Source organism: Palaemon carinicauda, chromosome 7 (genome assembly GCF_036898095.1).
Source record: "Palaemon carinicauda isolate YSFRI2023 chromosome 7, ASM3689809v2, whole genome shotgun sequence".
In the NCBI taxonomy this organism is placed as follows: Eukaryota; Metazoa; Arthropoda; class Malacostraca; order Decapoda; family Palaemonidae; genus Palaemon; species Palaemon carinicauda.
In genome coordinates, this window is record NC_090731.1 from 86,741,035 (window position 1) to 86,751,455 (window position 10,421).

Sequence of the window (10,421 nt, forward strand, 5' to 3'; positions counted from 1 at the left end):
GCGACGATGAAATGGCCAGAAGATAAATGGTTTGTGTTATTGCAGAGTGTGCTCTTTGGGAAGGGCCGCAGTGCTTACTTATCCTTATCTCAGGACCAGAGGATGGAGTATCAAGAAGTGAGGGGAAGCCTGCTGAGAGTGTATCAGATGACCCCTGAATATTATAATGAAAGATTCCGAAGTTTGAGAAAGAATGAGAAAATTACTTTCCTGGATTACGCTCATAAGGTACGACGATATTCAAAGAGATGGACAGAGGCTTCTACCACAAAGGAGATGGTTGATTTGGGAGAACTGATGATACTAGAGCAGTATCAACGAGGATATCTTGAACACATTCAAACGTACTTGAGAGAGAAAGAGGTGAAGAAAGTCGATAAAGCCGCTTCGTTGAGTGAAGATTATAATATTATCATTCGTATCCCTACTTGGGCATGAAGTTTCAGCTGTCATTCCAACCAAGTGTCAATTATTTGCCGAACCATAGAAACCAGTTCAGTAATAACTACGTGAACAAGTTCAACAGTTACAGCAGAAGTAGCACGGGTACTGTTCCTAAGCAGAATGCGATGGTACAACAGCAACAAAAGTCGAGTGGTCCCCCTTCAGGTATCGTGAAAGACGAGAAGAAGGTTGATATTGTTTGTTTTAAGTATGGCAAGAGAGGTCATATCAGTAAGGAATGTTGGTCAAACCAACTGAAAGCAGTCGCCCAAGTGATTAAGGATAATTCAACTTTACACAATGCGAAGACGAAGTAGCAATCGGGAAAAGACGGAGAGGAAAATAAACCAGCCAACGTTTACACTACGAACAGGACGAACCCAAACAGTGTAGATGCCTTTAAACCATATATTTATGAAGCTATGTTAGCAGCAATAGACGGGAGTGAGCAAACCCCAGTCAGGATATTGCGCGACACAGGTTGTAACCATAGTGTGGTAGTATGAGGAGTACACCCGTGGTGGATCAGTCTCACACAGGGGACTCGGTTAATTTGAAGGGAAGAGGAGGTGAGGAGGTCACTCCTATTTGCTGTTTAAAACTGTCATGAAAGTTGGTGACAGGTAATTTTGACTTTGTGGTAAAGGATTCATTGGCTGTCGAAGAAGTAGATTTCCTGCTGGGTAATGAGGATAGTGGAGCACCGTTCGTGCCTTGTCCCATTGTAACGGAGAAACCTTTGAAGTATAGTCCTACGACTGAACTCGAGAAGGACTACCCGTATCTGTTTCCTAGTTGTGTTACGAGTAGAAGTATGAAGAATAAAGTGGCTGCTGAAAAAGAAGAAAAAGAAATCGAAGAAGCAATGAACTTGCAGGATTTGTTTTCCAAAGAAGAGGATTCCCTTGATAGTACGCAAGAAGAGAACTCCCGAGCAAGCCCGAGCGAAGAGGAACGACAGACGAGCGGACAATAGGACAAAGAAGAAATGGACTTGAAGAAACAGAAAATTCAATGTTAGAAGTTGGACAAGTGAGTAAGAAAAGGCTGATAAGATTGCAATGGAAGGATGCAACGTTAAAGTTATTGTACCGTGTGGTAGACGAGACGGAGGCACAGCAGTCTCCGACCTGTTATTATCTTAAGGATGGGTTGCTTATGAGGAAGCATAGACCTGCCAATATCCCTGGCGATGCCGAATGGCGGAGACATCAGCAGATATATTAATTCTCGCACTGTTTAGAAGTCAGGTGATCACCGTCGCATATGAGACGGGACATACGGGGATAAGGAAGATGACAGAGAATATAATGAAATACTTTTTCTTGCCTGTTATGCATAAGGACGTAAGACAGTTTTGCCGTACATGTCACATATGTCAAATGGCTCGTAAGCCAAACGAGTATATTAAGAAAGTTCCCTTACACCTGATAGAAATACGAGGAAAACCCATCAGCAAGGTAATGATCAACATTGTAGGACCTTTACCAAGGATGAAAAAAGATCCCGAATATACGTTAACCTTGATGTGTCCAGTAACGAGATACCCAGAAGCCATATCCGTCAGGAACATCAGTGCCAAAATAATCTCCGAGAAGTTACTAGACTTTTTTACTAAGTTTGGTATACCAGAAATTGTTCAAAGTGACTTAGGAACAAATTTCACATCAAAATTATTTCAGGACGTAATGATACTGTTGGATGTAAAATAGCAACTATCAACTGCTTATCATCCGGAGACCCAAGGTGCATTAGAGAGGCTTCATCAAACTTTGAAAAGTATGATAACAAAATTCTGCAATGAAACGAGAAATAAATGAGACATCGGACTACCGTTGATGTTATTTGAGGTACGTAATGGTTATCACGAAAGCATGGGATGTAGCCCAAATGAAATGGTATTTGGACGAGAAGTACGAGGTCTGAAGAAAATGTTGGTAGAAAAGGGAAAGATCGAGAGAAAATGGAAGGAGAATATGTCAAGAATTTGAGTAAAGAGATCGGCGAGATAAGGAAATTTTCCCTAGAAGGCATGAAGATGTCAAGGCAAGGACAATTGAAGAAAAGATTTGGTAGGAAGACTACGAACAGACAGGTTGCAGGACCCTTCAGCAAAGGACCAAAGAAAATTTTGGTAGCAAAAGGGAAGGATTGAAAGGAAACAGACGAAGGAAATGTCAAGGATTTGAGGAAAGGAATCGCCGAGTTAAGGAGATTTTCCTTAGAAGGCGTGAAAACGAGACAAGGACGAGCGAAGAAAAGGTTTGGCATGAAGAGTATGAACAGACAGTTTACGGTAGGACGGTAGGTGTTGGTGTACGCATCGTTAAGGAGATTCCCTTTCGCCAACGAGTTCACAGAACCATTCCGGATTTTGGAGGAGAGTAGTGACCGGACCTACGTTATTGAGATACCAGGAAAGAGGAAAAATCTGAGGAAGGCCATATCAACTTCGAAACTGATACTTCAAGCACCAGATTTCGCTGAGAAATTCCTTATCCAAGTGGGGGCATAGGATAATAGGATTGGAGCTGTCTTATTGCAAGAAGATAAGGAAGGAATTCTTCATCTTGTATGTTTTATGACGTCAAAGCTAAAGAAGCAGCAACGAGCCTACTCGACAGTTGAAAAGGAACTGTTAGCATTAGTCACCGCGATAAGGAAAGTTGAAATTTATGTATATTGACCACAGAATAAGATTACATTGTACTTGAATCATAATCCTTTAACTTTTGTGAATAAGATGAAAAATAATAATCAAAGGTTAACTAGGTGGTTATTCTGTTTGCAACCATATTGTATTAATGTAAAGCATATATCAGGTAGAGATAACGTAGTTGCAGATTATTTATCTCGGGCTGAATTGATGGATTCAGGCCTGGAATAAATAATCTTTTTGGGGGGGAGCTATCTTACGAAGCTGGTCTAGTGTAGCATAAATACAGTAGTTTAATAATGATTTTATTTATATTCTATTTGTGCATTGAAGAGAATTTAGCCAGTTCTTATGCTTATGAGAAGTTCTTCTCATGTAGACGTAAGTATATTATGTAAATTACATAAGACTTTTGTCATTAATTTCATTGTATTCTTTATTAAAGTCAGTGTAGGTAAATTTATATTATTTTTAAGAATTACCTTTTTTCATTTCACGTATTTTTGTTACAAAGTCTTACGTCACCTGTTTGAGAGTGTTATGTGATCATATACGATAGGAACAAGGGCTTTTGTAATGATCTTTTATATTTTCATGAGGTATTGCGTCATGTTTATAAGAGAGTGTGGAGGGGAGTGGATAAAGGGTGAGCAGAGCTAGCTGACTGAGAGAGCCGTTAGGCAGGACGTGAGTATACGTTCAAGAGAGCGATACTTAGTAACTCTGACGCTTTTGCCCGGGCCCCCACGCTTCTCATATCTCTGAGAAGTTTCTAGAAGTAGCTAGGTTTCATATATAAAGGCGACACCAGAGTTAGATAGATAAATAGAGATTTCCAGTCTTAAGTTCGCCATCTGCCCTCTCTCGCACTCACACACGCAGCAAAGAGTATTGTTTCAAAAGTGTTCAGTACTATAGTGTGTCCTCTCCGAAGTGATTTTGTGCCCCGTACATACCATGTGCATTGATTACTTATAAAAATTCTCTAAGAGTTTTTGTAAACGGCCCTGTAGGAAGGTTAGGTATTTGTATTGTGATCTGGTTATCTATATTTCATTAAGTGTCAAACTTAAATATTGTATTCGGATTCATGTGATTGTATAATTTCCATAAGAGTTATTTCTTTTCTTAGTATAAGGTTTATTCAGATATGATAGTGCAAGTCAATTCAATATATAATTTTCAGATCATAACATTTCTGTCTCAATCTAAGTTTTGTTCAGACTTAATATTTCGAGAGATTTATTTGATTTATGTAAATTTTTTCAAAGTGTTGTTATTTATATAGAATATATTTATTTTTGTAAAGAGTATATCATTCCAATCACCATTGCATAGAATAGAATCCGCTCGTATCCTGTTAATAAACCATAGTAAGTTTATTCATAATAATAATTACCCAGTTTAGTTTTGAGTGTACTTAAAAGACCTGTGGATATTCGGTATTTTATATATTGCTGTCTGGGAGTTGTTTATCTGTCTCAGAGTTTGTGTAATAATATCTTAAAATGTAACGGTTTCAATGTAAAAGCAATCAAGTGAGTTTGGAATTCGAGAGGTTGATTAACTTGCCAGTCATAGTGTATATAATATTATATGTTTGGTTCCCAGTGACGAGCCACAGTATAATTATACATACATACATACATATATATATATATATATATATATATATATATATATATATATATATATATATATATATATATGGTAAAATTACGATCGCCTTTATTCTACTGATATACGTCTGAGAACAGTAGATTTTAACAGAATTTCCAATGAAAATTAGGGTTTTTTAAGTGTTCATAATAGAGGAAAGTGAATTAAATAGATTAAAATACAGTTTTTACTCACAAACACACACACATATATATATATATATATATATATATATATATATATCACCCCCGTGGCCTCAATCTGCCTGTTTCTTTTTATAATACACAATCCAGAAACATGGTAATTTATGGTAGAAACTATCTTCAGGTCAATGATCACACCGTTCTCGAATTCCTAACTGAAAACGTCTTCAAATAAATAGCAGACTGGTTAGCCGAACCAGACACCACTGTCACACATGAAACGCTGAAGGCCAAACTAAGGTCATCCTTCAGTATGCCATAAGACTGCAGAGCCAAAAAATTTCTGGACAATGTAGGAATGATAATAGGAGATCAACAGCCGTCACATATCTACAAGCAACTCCAATGAATAGTAGCAATACCCACCAATGATGCCCAACAAGATAATGCTGGACTTATCATGTGAAGTTCTTGTGATGAAGTTGCAAAATAAAACAGTTGAGGCAATTCCCACTTCATAAAACAGTTGCAGCAATACCCTCAGTGTAAAACAGTTGTGGTAATTCACACAGCGTAAAACAGTTGTGGCAATTTCTAACTCATTCACCATGCCCTTCAAGGATTTCCTACAAATGGTAGATGAAGTTCACCTGATCCAGATATCGGTAGAACCTACTTAACCACCCGTAGCAGTGGCCGCTCCCATACATCATTCAAGGAACAACAAGCATTTTACTAAGCAGACGCCACACAAGAGAATACAGCTTGACAAACGAAAGGGCCTTTGTTTCCTCCATTAGAGATTCAGGAGTGAGCCTCGAAAATAAGAGCAAGAGTACATGTTCTCAAAAACTAAGCAGGAGGGCTGCTGTGTCCAGAATGGTTACCTCATACTGGGAAACAAATGTCTTTCATTGTCTTTCAGGAAATGAAGAAAGACCTCTACTTCTTTCTACATCACCAATGAGATGTCTGACACATTATTTCTTGTAAATACGGACTCATGCAAATTGTTCATCCCAGCCATCCAAACAAACAACACACTCCATGTATCTATTGCAAAAGGTAACTCACTAAAGAAAAATGGAACTAGAAACACGGCAGTAGAGTCGCTAGCAAAACATACAGTTAGAAATCCATCACGGCAGATGTCTCCTTCGCACTACTCAGAGCAGATTTTCTGAAATCACTGTACATGCTAGTAGATGTATTCAGATAGCAACTTATTCAGAGAAACACCCCTATACCACACCTCACTTTAAAAGCAGCAACAAACACCAGATTAGGACCAAAAACCTCTCGCCTCGCTCAGACATTTCACAAAATATTCAAGGATGACCTCAAACTTAACCTAATGCACCCTATAAAACACATCAAACATCTTATTATCCCAGAGGCATCCCCAGCACACACACGTTTCAGACGGCTGGGTCCCTTGCAAAGCAATTATTCTAGGAAATGGAAGAGGTAGGAATCTAGGAATCTTCCAAAATGCCTTCAGCCCATGGGAATCCCCCCTACACATGGTGTCTGCGGGGAACTAAAAACACCTTTTCACCATCATCAACTAAAATACCAGATGGCCCAAGGCAACACCTGTCAAACAGGGTCGGCAAATCCAGAGTGACCAGTACATAACCAGTGATACGGGGGCTAATTTCACATCAGCCGTATGGAGTTTCCTTACCACCCTCCTCAGAACAAAATCAAACCATACGACGGTGTACAACCCACGTTCTGTTCATACAGGAAACTAATTTTTCCAAGGTTTTACATCACTGCCTTAAAATAGCACTCGCCACCAACAGTCAGGATAGAAAGCAGAAAAAAAATTACTATGGATCATATTAGGGCTAAGAACAGCCCCTCGTGCTACCCTCAACTCTTCTCTACGGACAATTATTAACGATACCTGCAGACGTATTTCAGAATCCATATGAGCTCATCCTCCCCTCCGAGCAATAGAAGAAATAATTCCAGCAAAAAAGGTATGCACCTCATATAAAATGTGTTTGTCACAATAGATTCACACGAATCCCTTCGTCACTGGAAACTCAGAATTTCATCCCATACTACACTGCCTACAGTAAAAACAAAAGTGGTATGAAATATCAGTGGAAGGTAAACTATCTGGGTATCCAGACAGCAAAGACAGTACAGGGAAGACAAGAATGTTGCTTCGATTTCTGTGAGCATTTGGCCGCTTTGTTAGGGTGCATACGCAACAGGTGGCACTGAAATTGTCATGTGCTACTTGCTGATACAAGTCAGCTATCAAATGGACAAATTTCACCAGCGTTCTTTTCGAACTATGATGGGTGTTTTTTATTAGGCATGATACATATATATGCTACACTATGAACAAAACAAAATTATCATTAAAAAAAATTACTCATGGTTTTTCTATTTTCATTTAAGCTAAATTTTATGGTGTATTTCAATCCTTCTCAGGGGAATTTGGAATCTAACAATCTGGTAATGCAAACTCAAGTCTTCAAAATAACTTATTGAAGCAGTCTGTCGCCATATGTAAAACAAGGAGCATATGTTGAATGTATTGCCCTTTAAGCATAAACTATCATTTAATGGTGCATTTTTTCCTCCCATTTATCGATGCAAAGCTAAGGTAAGTTTGTATATTGAATGCATATATGATTATAATTTCAAGAATGTGTACTTTATCAAAGTCCGCGATTATACACTGAAACAGTGCTTTATAGATGCTAGAGCCACTTCGAGAGGCCCTTATTTTACTAATGAAAGTGCTAACTTGTACCTCTAGAAATAAAAATCCAATTAAATGCCGAAAAAATAAGAGCATCATTTTCTGACAATATCTCTATAAGGTATGAGAAAAATGTGACTTAACAAGCCAAAGACAATTAGTGTTGTTATTATCATTACTGGCTAAGCTACAAGCCTAGTTGGAAAACAAGGATTCTATAAGTACAGGCCTCCAACATGGAAAATAGCCTAGTGAGGGAGGGAAACAAGGAAAAATAAAATATTTTAAGAAGCATAATGACATCAAAATAAATATCTCCGGTATAAACTATAAAAACTGTAACAAAACAAGAGGAAAAGAAATAAGATAGGACAGTGTACCCGAGTGTACTCAAGCAAGAGAGCTCTAACCCAAGACAGTGGAAGACCATGGTACAGAAGCTAGACTAGAGAACAATGGTTTCATTTTGAAGTGCTCTTCCTTTAGAAGAGCTGCTTACCATAGCTAAAGAATCTCTTCTACCCTTACCAAGAGGAAAATCACTAGATGAATAATGATAGTCCATCTATTGGATAATTCTTATAGTAACATGTGAACCTTCCGAAATACCAAAACTCAGTAGTTTTTTTTAGCTACTTAGTAGGGCGTGTCCGCAATAGATGGCGCTGTTAGGCACACGTTTTTTTTTTTCTTTCTTTTTTTATAGGTACACTTTCCTGTCTTCTCTTTACTGTCTTTGATAGACAGGTTTAAGAGCAGTTTACATCCCAGAGGATGTTAGCGTCGCCCGAGTCTCTACTTTTATGATGGATACGGGGGTTATTATAAGAACTATTTCTCACAGCGATATTTTGGTCACCAAAACATTACCTCCATTGGATGGTATGAAAATGAACTTACAACAAACAGAAGACAACGTTGAAGATATTTTTGTTTATTCCAGGAATGATAAAAACTAATATTAAATAAAGAATATTAGGTGCTACTTTAGCGTGAGGTCTACCACCATATGTAGCCTACCAACGTGAAACCTGAGGTCTACCACGTGACCTGTCGTCCTGCTCTCCCCACTTATATAAAAGAATACCACCATATGTAGCCTACCCATGTGAAACCTGAGGTCTACTGCGTGACGCTCTCCCCACTCATATATCGATTGAGTGTACTTCAAAATGTTGCAAAAGGAATTTTATAGAAGTCATTCTGACAGAAGAAACAGCACTCGCCTTTTTAAGGTAGCACAATCTCTTGGATGCAGTTCAAGAAGCAGATCCATGTCATAAATGTGGTTCTGTTATGCAGGAAAAAAGGAAGCGTAACCCAGGAGAATTCAAGCCTGTATTACGTTGTCCTCGAAAGGGATGTCAAATTACACGGTCTGTTCTTACAGGAAACTAATTTTTCCATTATATAGACATAAACAACAAATTGCACTGCAACCTGAGTCTGTGTGCAATATTAGATTTAATATTTATGTTTGTGTTCTATATACCAATGTCCACAGTAACGACTCTCACAGGAAAATCTTGCAGTACTGTAACTGACTGGTTCAACATGTGCCAAGAGGTGTGTACAGCCATAGTTTCTCATCAGCGACGAGGAAAGATGGTAGGAACAACAGATAACCCCATCCAAATTTATGAGGCAAGATTTGCTGGTCGACGGAAGTACAACCGAGGAAGGATGCTGAAAGGAGACGAGGCTCCTCTCTCCGAAGACAGTGACGCAGAACAAGAAAACAACAGAAATCATGGGCGTAGAATTGATGGACCTTAGGTTTTTGGTCTTAAACAAGGCTTAGACTGTCTATACTTTTGGGTGGACAGACGTGACCGCAACACTCTAATCCCTATTATTGAAAGGGAGTGTGCATATGGTTCAGTGATTCATTCAGATGAGTGGCCTGCTTATAGCAACATAATTGCCTTGGGGAACCAGCAATTTACAGTGAACCACCAGCAACATTGTGTAAATCCAGTGACAGGTGCACACACACAGGCAATTGAGCGATCGTGGTTGGACGCTAAAATGGTGATCCTGAAGAAAATGAGAGGTGTTGGTCGTCAATTGTTCCAGTCTCATCTTGATCATTTTGCTGGAAGGTGATGAAAAAAAAATTACAATGATCTCTTTGTGTCATTCTTAGATGTACGAAGTGTGTATCACTAGAATGAATGCATGGAAATTTATGATAACATTTTTATATTTACCATTCTTCCTCATCTATTTCAGTCTTTCCTAGGGTATGTTTAAAATAATTGTTTATCATTAAAATAAATGTATGGAAATGTGTGATGTCGATAAGGGAGGGATTAAACAGCGGTAGATCGTTAGTGCTCACGGGAGGTAAGCCTCACACTAAAGTGCAAATGGGAGGTAGATCTCACACTAAAGTGCGGTAGACCTCACGCTAAAGTAGCACCGAATATTGTAAGCTTTCAATTCAGACTATTCAAATGTTTCTGTTCCTGTAAATAAAATATATTCTAAGAGTGAATTTTATCTTTTTAGATGAAATTTTTCTTCTGTTACCTGGCTATATGTCGGAAGTACCTGGAAATCTGCAACAATAAGTAAATAATCCAGTTATTCCCAGCCCGCATTTCCGTCCAAATCAGGACCAGCAAAATACTGTCTCCATGACGTTGGAGAGATCTATAAAAGTTTCTAAATCTTGAAAAGAAAAGTCGGTAGTGAATGATTGTAGACTATAGATGGCGATACTTTTTTAAAAAAAAAAACTCAACAAATGTCGTGTGAAAACTAAGGAAAATACAATATTTTGACTCATAGA

The 10,421-nt window shown here is 38.3% G+C and overlaps 1 pseudogene; it reads left to right on the forward strand.

The window, feature by feature from the left end:
- The first annotated feature begins 8,799 nt into the window (after positions 1-8,799).
- LOC137644420 (uncharacterized) lies at positions 8,800-9,796 on the forward strand (annotated as a pseudogene).
- The last annotated feature ends 625 nt before the right edge of the window (positions 9,797-10,421 follow it).